This window comes from Microcebus murinus, chromosome 17 (genome assembly GCF_040939455.1).
Source record: "Microcebus murinus isolate Inina chromosome 17, M.murinus_Inina_mat1.0, whole genome shotgun sequence".
Taxonomy (NCBI): Eukaryota; Metazoa; Chordata; class Mammalia; order Primates; family Cheirogaleidae; genus Microcebus; species Microcebus murinus.
In genome coordinates this window covers 32440366-32454458 of record NC_134120.1, presented here as the reverse complement: position 1 = coordinate 32454458, position 14093 = coordinate 32440366, and positions in this window count along the sequence as shown.

The window sequence follows — 14093 nt, the reverse complement described above, 5'->3', positions numbered from 1 at the left end:
AAGATAGTGAGAACCCCTCTCTAAAAAAAAAAATAAAAAGTTAGACAGGTCTTGTGGTACACACCTGTAGTCCTAGCTACTTGGAAGGCTGAGGTGGAAGGATTGATTAATCTAGGAGCTCAAAGTTACAGTGAGCTATGGTCTGGCCACTACACTTCAGCCTGGGCAACAGAGAGAGACCCTTTCTCTGTAAATAATTTTTAAAAAAAGATGCGAATGGAAACATTTTAGCATTGCAATAAACTCCACACCAGTTACACGCTAAGTAAGGGTACTGGCTAGGAAAGAGTATGATCTGTAATCTTGTATGAAAACATTTGGGTAGACCAAGGTGAAGTCCAAGAACTTTTGATCCTCATATCCCCTTGGAAGAAGGTTTTCTCATAATCTGAGTAATCCAGGCTTCTTTGGGGAATGAAAATTAAAAAAAAAAATATGGTGAAAGCATCTTCAGTAGATGATGACACGTGGAATGTCTTTTTATTTCACAACCCTCCTCTACCATCTTCCATTGCTTCTAGTATTTTAAGAAGGTAAATTCCAAACACAGAAGTAAAAGAATGCTCTGGGAAGGGTAATAATGTACCAAAAGAGCTACAGGATCCTGCCAAATTGCATTCCAAAGGGGTAGGATAGGGCCATATACATTTAGAAACGGGCACATCATTAGGATTCCATATTTACTATATTAGTTCAAGCACCTGAGAGTGTTGTTTACTGCTGCTGAATTGGTTACTTAAAGCCGGGATTCAATAATGGACCACAGTCTGACTGAGGTGTCAGACTTGATGGCATATGTAGAAAAAGCGTCTGAAGGCTTAAGGAGATGGGACGTTGAAATGGAATTTGTTATCTCTTCTTTGTGGTGTTGTTTTCAATCAAATGTTTGATGATTTCAAATTGGGCTATCAGTTTTTATTTAACATTTCCTGTTAGATTAGAGTATGGATCAGTAAGAGTCTTTAAAGTAAAAATGGACCTACTACAAGAATGATTCAACTGACAAAAGCTAACAAAGAGACATTTTACAGGCATGTGGAAAGAGTTAAGGAAATCAGCAAAGGATGATGAAAAACCAGCAACTAGCAATAGCAGGAAGGAATTACTACAGTAATGCTGAAAAGCCAATATGAAAACATGGTGTGCCTGGTCTCTGAGGATGAGAGAGGTCAAGGAAACACCCTTTAGGAACTAAAGCCATAGTGGCTACAGTCAGGGAAGAGTTGTAGCAAAACAGGCTGGGATGGGGGTAATAAACACTCCCACCTCTTTCCTCCTACCCTCCAGTCTTTTGCCAAGACCTCCCATCTGATAAACCTAAAAAAACCTGGGGCAATGCCCTGAGTGACTAAGGCCATGGACATGAGCCTTCCCAGGCTTAGGACAGTAGCAGCTGAAAAGGTAAAGACTGGATTTGAGGAAGTAAATGGAGAATAACCAAAACAGCATGCCCCCTTGCCCACTCAGACTTCAAGAAATGTTTAGAAGTTAATGTTATTCATTAACTCTGTTTTTTGGTTCAATAAAAATCTATACACCTGGAAATTAAACACCTAACCATCTGTAAGTATGTGCACACACACACAAATACACAGACCCACCTTTAAATAACATTTATTATGGAGTAAATGAAAATGGAAGTAACTATTCATAACTAATGATGTGAGTCCAACATATTAAAACCTGTAGGAAGCAGGTAAAAGGATACCTGAGGAAAACTTAAAGACTGAATTACTTTAATGGAAAGAAAATGATGAAATCAGGGAAAGATAAAAATGTCATTATTTTCAGATAATGTGCTCATCATTCTAAAGAAGTAATAAAACTAATGGGTAAACACACTATTTTTATAATAGTTCAGCAATGTTTATTTGTATTATAAACATTAAATACTAGTAAAAATCTAATAATAGCAGCAATAAAAACTATAAATTATCAGTAAAAAATAAAATACAGTTAACAATAGCAATGAAAAGTATAATGTGCCTAAGAATTAACTTAATAAAGAATCGTAAGATTGCTTTATAAGAGAGTTTAGAATGTAAAGAAAGTACACAGAAGATAATTTGAATAAATGGAAAGTTCTTGTTCTTAGATAGGGTGATTAACTATTATATGTATGAATATTATCTCTCAATTTAGTCTACAGTTACAATATGATTCTACTAAAATATACAATCAGATTTATTGTTTAACTCACTAAATAATATAAAATTTATGTGGAAGAATAAAAGTCTAGGAAGGACCAAGTTTATTTATACAAGAAAACTAAAGTTTGTGGGAGGAGGTATAAAATCATATGAGAAATTAAGATGTAATATAAAACTATAATGAAATGATAAAATAAAAGTATGGTTTTTTTATAAGAACTAAAAAATAGCCTAGTAAAATGTCATGAGTAACATAGATTCTGATTCAGATATATATGGGAGTATCATATACAATAAAGGTAGAATCACACATCAATGGGGAAAAGTAAATTCTTAGAAAATTTTGGAAAATTGTTTTACTATAGAGAGTAAGCTGAATCACTACCTAATATTATATTCAAAGGTAAATTCTAGTTTAAAATTCTACATGTAAAAATAAAAGCATTAAGCCATTAGAAATGTGTAGGAGCACAATGTCTCTGTGATGTATGGCTGACAGAGACTTCAAAAATAAAAATTTAAAAGCACAAACCATAAGGGATGCAAAGATACAGTAATATAGATAAAGGATAATATGTTATGACAAAGTAGAGTTTATTCTAGGAATATAATGTTGGTTTAACATTCAAAAATCAAACAACCTAATTCAACCTTAATGGAACAAAAGAGATAAGAATATATGATCTTCTTAATAGATACAGAAAAAACATTTGACAAAGTTCAAAACACATTCACATTAAAAAAGAAAGAAAGAAAGAAAGAAAAATATCCTCTCAGCAAACTAGATTAGAAGGGAGTTTCCCCAATCTGATACAATCTACAGGTAACATTAAATTTAATGGTGAAAAACTGAATAATATATCCCTTAGGATAGGGAACAAGGTGAATTTGTTTGCTTTCACCAATTGAATTTTACATTATATAATGAGTGCTAATCAGTGCAATAAGGCATGGCAAAGAAAGAAAAGGCATGCAGATTAGAAAGGAAGAAGTAAAGCTGTCTTCTTTGCAGACACTATGATTATTTATGTAGAAAATCCTAGGAGGAATGCCAAAACCTAATAAAGGAATTTAGTCAAGTCTCAGGATACCAACTCAATACAAAAATCAACTGGATTTTTATGTTTTTATAATGACCTATTGGAAAATAAAATAAATAAGTCCTATTTACTATAGCATTAAAAACAACAAGTATCTAAGGATAAATTTAACAAAGTATGTGCAAAACCATTAAACTAAGATGTGTACAACTTTCCAAAAAGCTATCAAAGAAGTCTTTAGGGAATGGAGAGATATACCATGTTCTTAGATCAGAAAACTCAATATTGTTAATATGTGAATTCTCCCCGGATTTGTGTATAGATTCAACAAAAGTCTAATCAATATCTTAGCAAGATTTTTGTATAAATTAATAAATTAAATAAAATTTATTTTTACATACAAAAGAGTACAGTAGTCATGACAATTTTTAGAAAAAGAGTAAAACTGAAAGAATGCTTGATTTCAAGTTTATTATAAAGCTGTATAATCAAGAATTTGCTTTTAAGGCATAACATAAGGATTAATGGACAAGTATAGAATCTATCTATCTATCTATATTATATATATATATATATGAGTGTGGGTATGTGCATGCATGCACTGGACAAATATTCCCAATGTTAAAAAGTGAGGCTGTTGAACAAATGGTACTGGGATAATTAGATACTTCTGGGGAAAAAAATAAACCTTAGCTTTTATTTCATACCATTTATAAGAATTTACTCTAACAACTCAGTAGTAAGAAGACAAATAATCCAGTAAAAGAATGGTTAAACAATTTGTATGAACACGGCACAAAAGAGGGTATGCAGATAATCATAAACAGATTACAAAGATGCTCAGCATCATTAGTCTTTGGAGTAGCTCAAATTAAAATTACAAAAAGATGCCAATAAATACCTACTCTATGTAATGAAATTTAAGTCTACTCATATCATGTCTTGGCAATAATATAGAGAAAGTGATACCCTCTTACTTTGTCAACAGAAGTGTAAAATGGTGAAACCACTTTGAAAAACATTTCAGTAGTTTCCTATAAAGTTAAACATATATTTCCCATACACTAAACAATGTTCATTAAATAGTAATGAGAAATTATTTTTCATTGAAATGTTTACATATGAATGTTCAAAGCATCTTTATTTTTACTATTTTTTAAAATTTATACTTAAATTTATATGTATATATGGTATACAGCATGGTATTTTGAAATACGCATGCATGGTGGAATAGCTAAATCAAGCTAATTAACACGCATTACCTCATATATTTTTTTGTGATGAGAACACAAAATCTACTCTTAGTAATACTCAAGTACATATAATTGTTATTAACTATAGCTACTATGCTACACAATAGATCTCTTGAACTCAATTTCTTTTGGTTTAACTGAAGTTCTGTATCCTTTGACAAACATCTCCTCAACCTCATGCTTAGTAACCACTATTTTATTCTCTGCTTCCATGACCAGGATTTTTTTTAGATTGCACATATAAATGAGATCATGCAATGTTTGCCTTTCTGTGCCAGGCTTATTTCACTTATCATGATCTCCTACAGGTTGATTCATGTTAAGGCAAATTACAGGATTTTCTTCTTTTAAAAGGCTAAATAATGTGCCCTTGTGTATATATACTACATTTTCTTTACCCATTCATTATTTGATGGAGACTTAGGATGATTCCATATCAAAGCTACTGTGAATAATTCCACAATGAACATGGGAGTGTAGATAGCTCTTCAATCTACTGATTTCATTTCCTTTGGATATATAACCAGTAGTGGGATTGCTGAAGTATACAGTTTGGGGAAAACTTGGTATCTATATACAGAAGGATGAAATTGGACTCTTATCTCATATTATATATAAAAGCATCAACCAAAATGGATTAAAAACTTAAATGTAAAATATCAAACTGTAAAGCAAGTAGAAGAAAACATGGGAAAGCTCCACGACATTGGTCTAGGCAATGATTTTTTAGATATGACCTCAAAAGTACAGTCAACAGAAGCAAAAATAGACAAATGGGGTTACATGAAACTAAAAAGCTTCAAAGAAAACAATCAACAGGATTAAATAACAACATAGGGAATGGGAGAAAATATTGGCAAACCTTACATCTGATAAGAGGTTAATATCCAAAATATATAAGGAACTCAAACAACTCAATAGTAAGGAAACAAATAACCTTATTGAAATATAGGCAAAGGATCTGAATAAACATTTCTCAAAAGAAGACATACAAATGGTCAATACGTATAAGAAAAAGTGCTCAGCATCACTAATCATTAGGGAAATGCCAATTAAACCACAATGAGATATCACCTCACACCTGTTAGAATGTCTATTATCAAAAATTCAAAATATAACACGTGTTGGCAAGAATGTGAAGGAAAAGGAACTCTTGCACACTATTGGTGGGAATATAAATTAGTACAGCCATTATGGAAATCCCTCAAAAAATTAAAAATAGAGCTACTAGAGTCCTTTTAATAACTAACAACTGGAAACAACTAAAATATTCATCACCAGGTGAATGAATAAATAAATATGATATTTTTATAAAAAGAAACAAACCACTGATTATCAACACAACATAGTTGAATCTCTTATGCTAAGCGAAAGAAGTTTGACACAAAGTAGTGTATCCTATATGATCCCTTATTTATGAGATTCTAGGACAGACAAAACAAATCTACAATGAGAGAACGCATATCAAAAGGTTGCCCGGAGTTGGGAATGGTGAGTTACTGACTGCAGAGGAGTGCAAGGAACTTCATGGATTGATTTCTATGTCCTGACTGTGATAATGGTTACACATGTTTATACGTTTCTCAAAACTCATTCAAATATACAATAGAATGGACATGTCTTACTGTATATAAGTTATACCTGAATAAAGTTGTTTTTAAAAGTTAAAAAAATCATAAATACCCCTTAAGGAAGAAATTATTAATTTGATTAATTTAAAATTGTTGTTTCCATTCAAGGACGCACATCCTTGGCAAAAATAAGAGCAAGTGATAAAATAGGGAAGATATTTACAATATTTGAAACTAGCCATGGATCAGTATCTAGAATGTGCAAATACTCTAGCAAATCAATTAGAAAAATCAGCAACTTAAATAGAAAATGGACAAAGGATGTAAACAAAATTTATAGATCAAGCAATTCAAAGACTGAAATACATATCCAAAGATACTCAAATTCATTGGAAACAGTGAATGTAAAATAAAGCACAAATTATGAGATATCATTTTGCACCTACTAGATCCAGTAGAAATGAGAAAAGCTGGATAATCCTGAGTATTTTTGATAAGTGGTGTGGGCATGTGGGAACCCTGATGCACATTTACTGAGCAAGTAAATTGGTGCAACCATGCTGGAGAGCAATTGCTGGTTTGTAGGGTATATGGCCTTCAGAGACTGATCGAAGTAAATTATGATCTCCTGCTAAGAATATGTTTTTTCTCATATCCCTTTGCATATTACTGGTAGTTTTTGCTTGATATAGTTTATATGGAGAATAAAAACCATTAACATTTATATTCATATGACTTTTTATCATTCAATCATTAAAAATTACCTGTTTTTCTGTCTCCTTTTATTCTCTTTACCTTGAATTCAAACCCAGCTAACATTAGGACTTGACACCTGCTATCTTATTCTTTGTATAAGCCTCATTTGCCTTTGTCCATATTTTATTTTCATTAGTTCTAAGACACTTTGTTGCAGGTGTTTGTTTTTCATCCAACACAGGTTTGAGTTTTATTTAACAAACCATACTAACACTTTCTTTCTATTAATGGGTGTGTTTCGCCTACTAGTTGTTTATTTTTTTGGAGAATGACTGATGTATTTGGCACTTGATCTGTCATTTATCTCATGAAATCTACTTTAATGGCTTTAATTCTGTTTTCATTTACTCTTTGCTGTGTGTTTCTTCAAAGAAATAGCAAAATTCTTCCACAGTACACAAAAGGTGCCTTGAAAAGTTGGAAGGACATTCTTGGACAGGGCTACTTACAATCTTAAGCATGGAAATTTTTTCTAAGTTAAACTAAAAATTAGCATGACACTAATGAAAATAGAACCTGATTTTTTAATTAAGTAGCTTTTTAGTTTGCATAGAAACACTAAAGTAACAAGAATTGTTAAATAATTCCCACAAAAGAGTAATATTTCTAATAAAGGTACTTTTCCCTGGCCCATCACTCTTGATCCCCTAGTTCTACCCTCCAGAATCAACCAATTTTAGCTCTTTTAAGTCCTATTTCTAATAAGCTCCCAATTACAAAGAACACACATTTACTATTTTTAGTTTATCGATTTTAGACATTATCAAACAATTTCCTATTATTAGGGATAGAAATTTAGTTCTTTTTTACCACATCCCTCTAGCCTCTTCATCTTCACAATGTGGTCACACAACTATGGTCATGCTCCTCAGGAAAAGCTGGTTGTGTTATTTGTATTTTGTTCAATGTTGTAGCTGAGCCACTTAGCATGTGTTGGGAATATTTATTTTCTTGTATAAATTTGTGCTAATAGGAATTCCTAATGGAATTTTTTTCTCCCTCTTGAAAAATTTTTTTTTCTAATGATCAGTCCATAAATATCAAAATCTCTTCTACATCAGTTATTCTATTAATTACCACTTTTTCCCCATCACCTTTGCTTCTGGAGACCCTGTCCTTTTGCTCTATCCTAGCCTAGGTCTATTTTATACCTCCTTGCAATCCTGTCATCCTAAGATAAGTCTTGAATGGTCTTCTGGGTTGTGTCCACTAAAGTTAAGATTTTGCTTTAGAGTTTTTGTCATACTAGAGAGATCTTACATACCAATATTGGATATTTTGTCTCTTGCGCTATTCACTTTCCCCAGACAACTTTTTCTAATTTTTCCTGAACAAGAAGATTCTCACTCTAAAGTTGAAAGTCCCCAAATGTCAGAATGGGTGAGGATTTACTCCAAGGTGTCAATATCACCACCCTAAGTGTCTGTGTCTTCAACCATTTCCTCCATTTCTATTGAGAACAATATTCTATAGCTTTTTCTGAGAATAAATGTCAGGGTGCCTTTGCTCAAACTTAAGGAAAGAGAGCAGGCAGGGGTAGAAGGAGAGAGGTATGGAAATGTCAGCTGGTTCACTAGCTTGATGCACAGAACTTTGATTGGCCCAGCCTCTTTGTTGACAGCCCCAGCTATCACACCTATTGTCTAGCATCTGTGCCTCCACCTGGCCCAAAGCATCCTTCATGGTGGCATCCAGGGTTCTGAAAGGCCAGAATCCTTCCATGTTGTTGTCCAGCCCTCTCTGGATTCTACCAACTCATGGAGGTTTCATTCTTCTTATTATATCTGCTAGCATATTTCCATCCACTTTCATCTTTCCCAAATCCCCATACTCTCTCCTCTTTGGGGCTGCCTTTCCTCGCTGCTGTTACTGGTTTATTCCTTGTCATATCTCAAAGCTTTCATTTCAGTGTTTCAGTGGGGATTTTAGAGAAGCGTGAAGTGAGAGCCTGCTGGGTATGCAATCTTGTATGGAAATCTACAATGTTTTATTATGCGATGAGAAAAGTCCCTCCAAAATACACCACTTTTTCATATTTTTCTTGACTATTATTTTCTGTTATTCATCTATAAGGAGTTCAAAATTATTTTGTCAAGTTCAAAGAAAAAAATCCAATTGGAATTTTAATTGGAAATGCGTTAAATTGATTAACTTGGGAATGATTGCTTTTTATTTTTAATTAAATTTCCAAGCCCTGTTTTTTTTTTTTTTTAGCTTTGCTAATTATAAACTTCTAAATTTATAGCATTCTTATTAGAACCTGATCTCTGCAATTTCTCCTTTTCCAAAGTAGTAAAGGTATTGTCCTTGGCATCACCTGGCCTAGTGATTCTCAACATGCAAGGTCCTAAATTAGCAGCAACAGCATCACATGGCAACTATTAGCAATGCAAATTACTGGACCCCACCCCAGGCCTCTTGAATTAGGAACTCTGGGTGCAGAGCTCAGCAAACCTACCATAGGACTCGGCATACTGAATTTGAGAACCACTGATTTTAACGTCTGACCAGTCATGTAAACTCAGAGAAAATATTTGATCTAAGCCTCAATTTCCTCATATGTAAAATGGAGCTATAATTACGTAAACCTCACAGCATTGTTATTAGGAGTAAACAATACCAAGGCACATAAAGTGTTTAGCGTATTTCCTGGCACATCGAGGATACAGAATGATTACTAGTGATCATCATAACTATTATATTTTCATATTGTATTTTTATCCAGTACAAATCATGAAACCATAAAATTTTTGTCCTGATCAATTTTGGCAAATGTTCAATGTTTGCTGTAAAAATGAGTATAGTCCCCCTTTTTGTGTCTAAAATATTTCCTGTCTTTATGAAAATAGATGTTATAATGTTTATATCTCATCTATGTTATTTTTATTAATTATTTGGCCCATTGGATCTATGAAAGATCATACATTTTGTTAAACTCTCCCAAGACTACTATGTTGCTGTGAAAAATTTTTTATACTTTGAAAATTTGGGTGATATATGTTAATGCCATGCTTCACTACATATAAATTCCCCTCAGGTATATCGTCATTGTGAATTATATGGGTATTACTATGAACATATAATTTTGGAGTTTCATTTATTATCATTCTTGTGTTTGGTTTGTTTTAAGTTACTTAGTATATCTTTACTCATTCTTTTAATTTCAAGTATTTTTTGTCTTTTTCACATTGAGATATCTTTAAAGCATTGTATAATTAATTTTTTAAAATACATATAGATATATATTTTAATGAAAGCTCACCTCATTATGAGGGTTATATCTGCATTATAATTGCCTAGTTGTTCTACATCCATTGGCATTTATTTTATTTTCCTGGTTTAGTCTATCCATCTACCCTTGTATGTATTTGTTTTCTAATTTTGCTATATGCATTATGCTTTCTTTAATTCATTCTCACATATTTTGTAAGGTTTTATTCATGACTAATGGTTACTTTTACTTTTTCAAAATTATCATTTAATTTATGTTTCTCTAAATTCCAGTACTAATAAAAAGACTTGCCTCTGTGCTTGCCATTTAGAGGCTATGAAAGATACTATGTTGATATTCTCATTCAGTCATATTAATATAACGTGATTTTTATACTATTATGGATTAAATTGTTTCCCTCCAAACTCATATGTTGAAACTCTAACTCCTGATGTGACTGTATTTGGATATAGGGATCTTAGGAGGTAATTAAGGTTAAATGAGGCCATATAGGTAAGGTCCTAATCTAATGTGGTTAGTGGCTGCATAAGAATTGGAAGAGAATTGCTGCTTGTGCCCTCTGTGCACAAGCAGCAAGGAAAGGCCATGTGAGGACATATGAAGGAGGATGGCTTTGTACTAGGAAGAGAGGCCTCACTGCAACCCAACAGGGATGCACCTTGATCTCACATTTATAGCCTTCAAAACTGTGAGGAAAAAAAAAAAAAATATATATATATATATATATGTATATATATATATATATATATATATATATATATAGTTGTTGTTGTTGAGACAGAGTCTCACTCTGTTGCCCAGGCTAGAGTGCCGTGACATCAGGCTAGCTCACAGCAACCTCAAACTCCTGGGCTCAAGTGATCCTACTGCCTCAGCCTCCCGAGTAGCTGGGACTACAGGCATGCGCCACAGTGCCTGGCTAATTTTTTCTATATTTTTAGTTGGCCACTTAATTTCTTTCTATTTTTAGTAGAAATGGGGTCTCGCTCTTGCTCTGGCTGGTTTTGAACTCCTGACCTTGAGCATTCACCAGCCTCGGCCACCCAGAGTGCAAGGATTATAGGTGTGAGCCACTACACCAGGCCAAATATTTTTATTACTTAAGCCACCCAGTCTACAGTATTTTGTCATGACAGCCTGAGCAGACTAATACATGCACCAATCATTATTATTGAATTATCTTTTTTACACTGTTTATCTTGTTTCTAGAGAGGTTATTGATATTTGGGCTCTGTTTTGTAACTATTTACAACAATCCTTGACTAAATTTCATTTAAATGGCTTCACCATTATTTCCTCTTTTCTTTCTTTATTTATTATCTTTACCTATTATCTGTTATGTTTATAGGTTATATGATATTTCTAAGTTATTTCTTTCTTCACAAAAAGGTTACATGTACATCTGAGAAAGCTTTTACGAATGAAAGACAACTTGGTCAAGTTGGTTCTCTAAATGTTCTCATGAAAATTATGTTATGATGTAGCACGTTTGTAATCCACACCTCCCAGTTTGCTTTGCAAATATAAGTTTGCATGATAACATAATTTTTATACCTGTAAGTGTTTACTGCTTATTTTCTAGTTTTATATTTTTCTTAGTTTTGTAATTATAATGAAAACTGCCAGATGTGAACCTAAATGTGATTTTTTTCCCATTGATTTTGCCCTAACACTTGTGGGTCTTTCAATTTGTACATAGCTTTCTAAAACTAAAGACTTATCTTCTAATATATCTCTTCTATTTTACTCTGTGTTCATTGTTCTTTTTTTTCCTTCTTTGGAAATAGTTTTATCTGTACATTGACAACCCATTTTGAATTTTTCATATAAGTTATGATCTATTCCAGGACTTTAATCTCTGCTACCTGTGATACTGTCTCAAGTTTGTTCTTCAAATCAGTGATTGAATCTCTTGCTGTTTAGTATCAATTCTTTACAAACTCCACCATGCTTTCCAATTTTATTTTTTATTTCCTTATGCATATAAATTATTTTATCAATTTTTCTTGCCTTTTATTTTGTAGAATTTGCACCTAGTCTGGTAAATTACCTCTGATGGACCTCTGCTGTTTTTAGAAGAGACCATATATTCTTGTATCCTATTGAGAAAATCCATCTCTGACTCTAGGGTAGGTAATTTCCAGAGGTTTTCCATTTAGGTTCCCTCTTATATTCTATTTTGTTTTTTCTGTTTGCTCATCTTTGAACAGGTGGGGCTTAGTCATGTATTTTAGTACTAGCTATAAATACACAATGTTTCACATTTCTCTAGACTTATTCTGAACAGTCTCAAGTTCCTAATTTTTATCAGACATGCATTTACTGCAGATTTCTACTACAGAATCTGAATTTGTTCCTACCCATGCTCGCTTAGGGCCCTTCTAAACCAAGAGACTGATAGAAAAATGAAATTGCCAATGTACCCATTAGTCCAAGTTCTTTTGATCTTTTCCCTGACCCTGTGCCACACACATGGTTTTCTACTTGTGGAAAACCCTATTTTCTGTGTTAAAATGTTCATGCATAAATGCTTACATGCGTTTTAAGAATTTCTGACTACCAAAAGGAAATAAAAATTGAAGGGTGGGAGAGGGTGTCCTGAATGTCTCAAAACATAGTACCTGTGCAGAGGAGCAGAAATTACGTAGTTCTCTCGTTCTTTTCATCTGACTTTTGGCCTGGTACAGGTGACTTCTTGTCTTTATACAGGTGATTTTTCTTTCACAATTTAAGAATTTCCATGCCCTGAAGTGAAGTCTGGGCAGGTGTTTACCGATGCTAATGTTTTAAAAAAGGAAAGTGAGGTACAGAGAGGTTAACTAACTTTATCCAGGTCACACAGCTAACAGTAGATTTGAAGGCTAACATCAAGGTTTCAATACTTAGAACATTTTACTGACCACCAAACTGTCTTTTTAAAGACAAATGTGTTCACTGATAAACTTAAGGAAACCTTGATGATCTAAGGATTCTCCAATGGCATTGAAGAGCATTTCCTTTGTGAGAAATAATATCTAACATTCCCATCCTGGATCTTATAGAAAAGAGCAGCATGATTCAGTTAATGCTTACCCACATGTCATTTATGAAGCACAATTTCACTGCAATGCAGTTTTACCTCCTCCTAATGCCTTCCTTAATTGCACTAGCTCATGTAATCTCGTCCTATTCTGACCTCCTTTGACCATACTGTTTCCACTCCTCCAACTGGCCTGCCATCACACTCCAGTGCATGCTTTGGGTCTTCCTTGAGCCTGTCTCCCCAGATGGCACCCAACATTCTTGTTGGCAGAGGCAATGTTTTATTCAATTATTCTCCCATGCCATCTAGCATATAACTAGGCTCACAGGAAGTATTTACACAGTAGCCTAGTCGAGGGTACAATGCTAAAATAGCATTTTTCTCTGGAGGCCACTTATAAGAAAATTAAAGTTTAATTAATAATCTAATAGTATCTGCATTTCTCTTAAGTTGGCTCAAAATAACTTTTGTTTACATTTTTGTTTCCTCTCTTACATAGACAAATTTTCACGGATGTTAAGATCTCTTGTTCAGCAAACATTTCATGAGGGTTTCCTATGTGCTGGGCACTGTGCCACTCTACTGGGAAACATAAATGAATAAGATACAATTTCTGTGCAAATGCTGTCTGATGAACAAAATAGGCATGTATGTAAATGATCTGTCAAATTTGGGAAATGCTCCAATAAAGTTATGTACTAGAGGAGAAGAGAAGCGATCAAGTGATTTACTTTGGAGGAGTGTCAAGTTATCTAGCTCATTCTTTTTAGAGAATAAAATCCAGCAAATGAGCCCAATCTCAAAGTACCCATAAAGCCTGAATCTCCGGGGACTTGAAAAAAAATATGTATCTATACTGAACAAACCTCACGTATTTCTGTCAATGGTGTCATCTGCGGAGAGTTGAAGGGCACTGGGACTTCCAAAGGACACAAGTAGACCATGACCAATAGCATAAGTTATAATGAACATTTTTACAGTGATGAAAAAATAAATCCCTTTCCTATGTCCTTGTAAATTTACTTTGACTAGCTATTGAACAGGCGTTTCATAGATTCAATACATCACA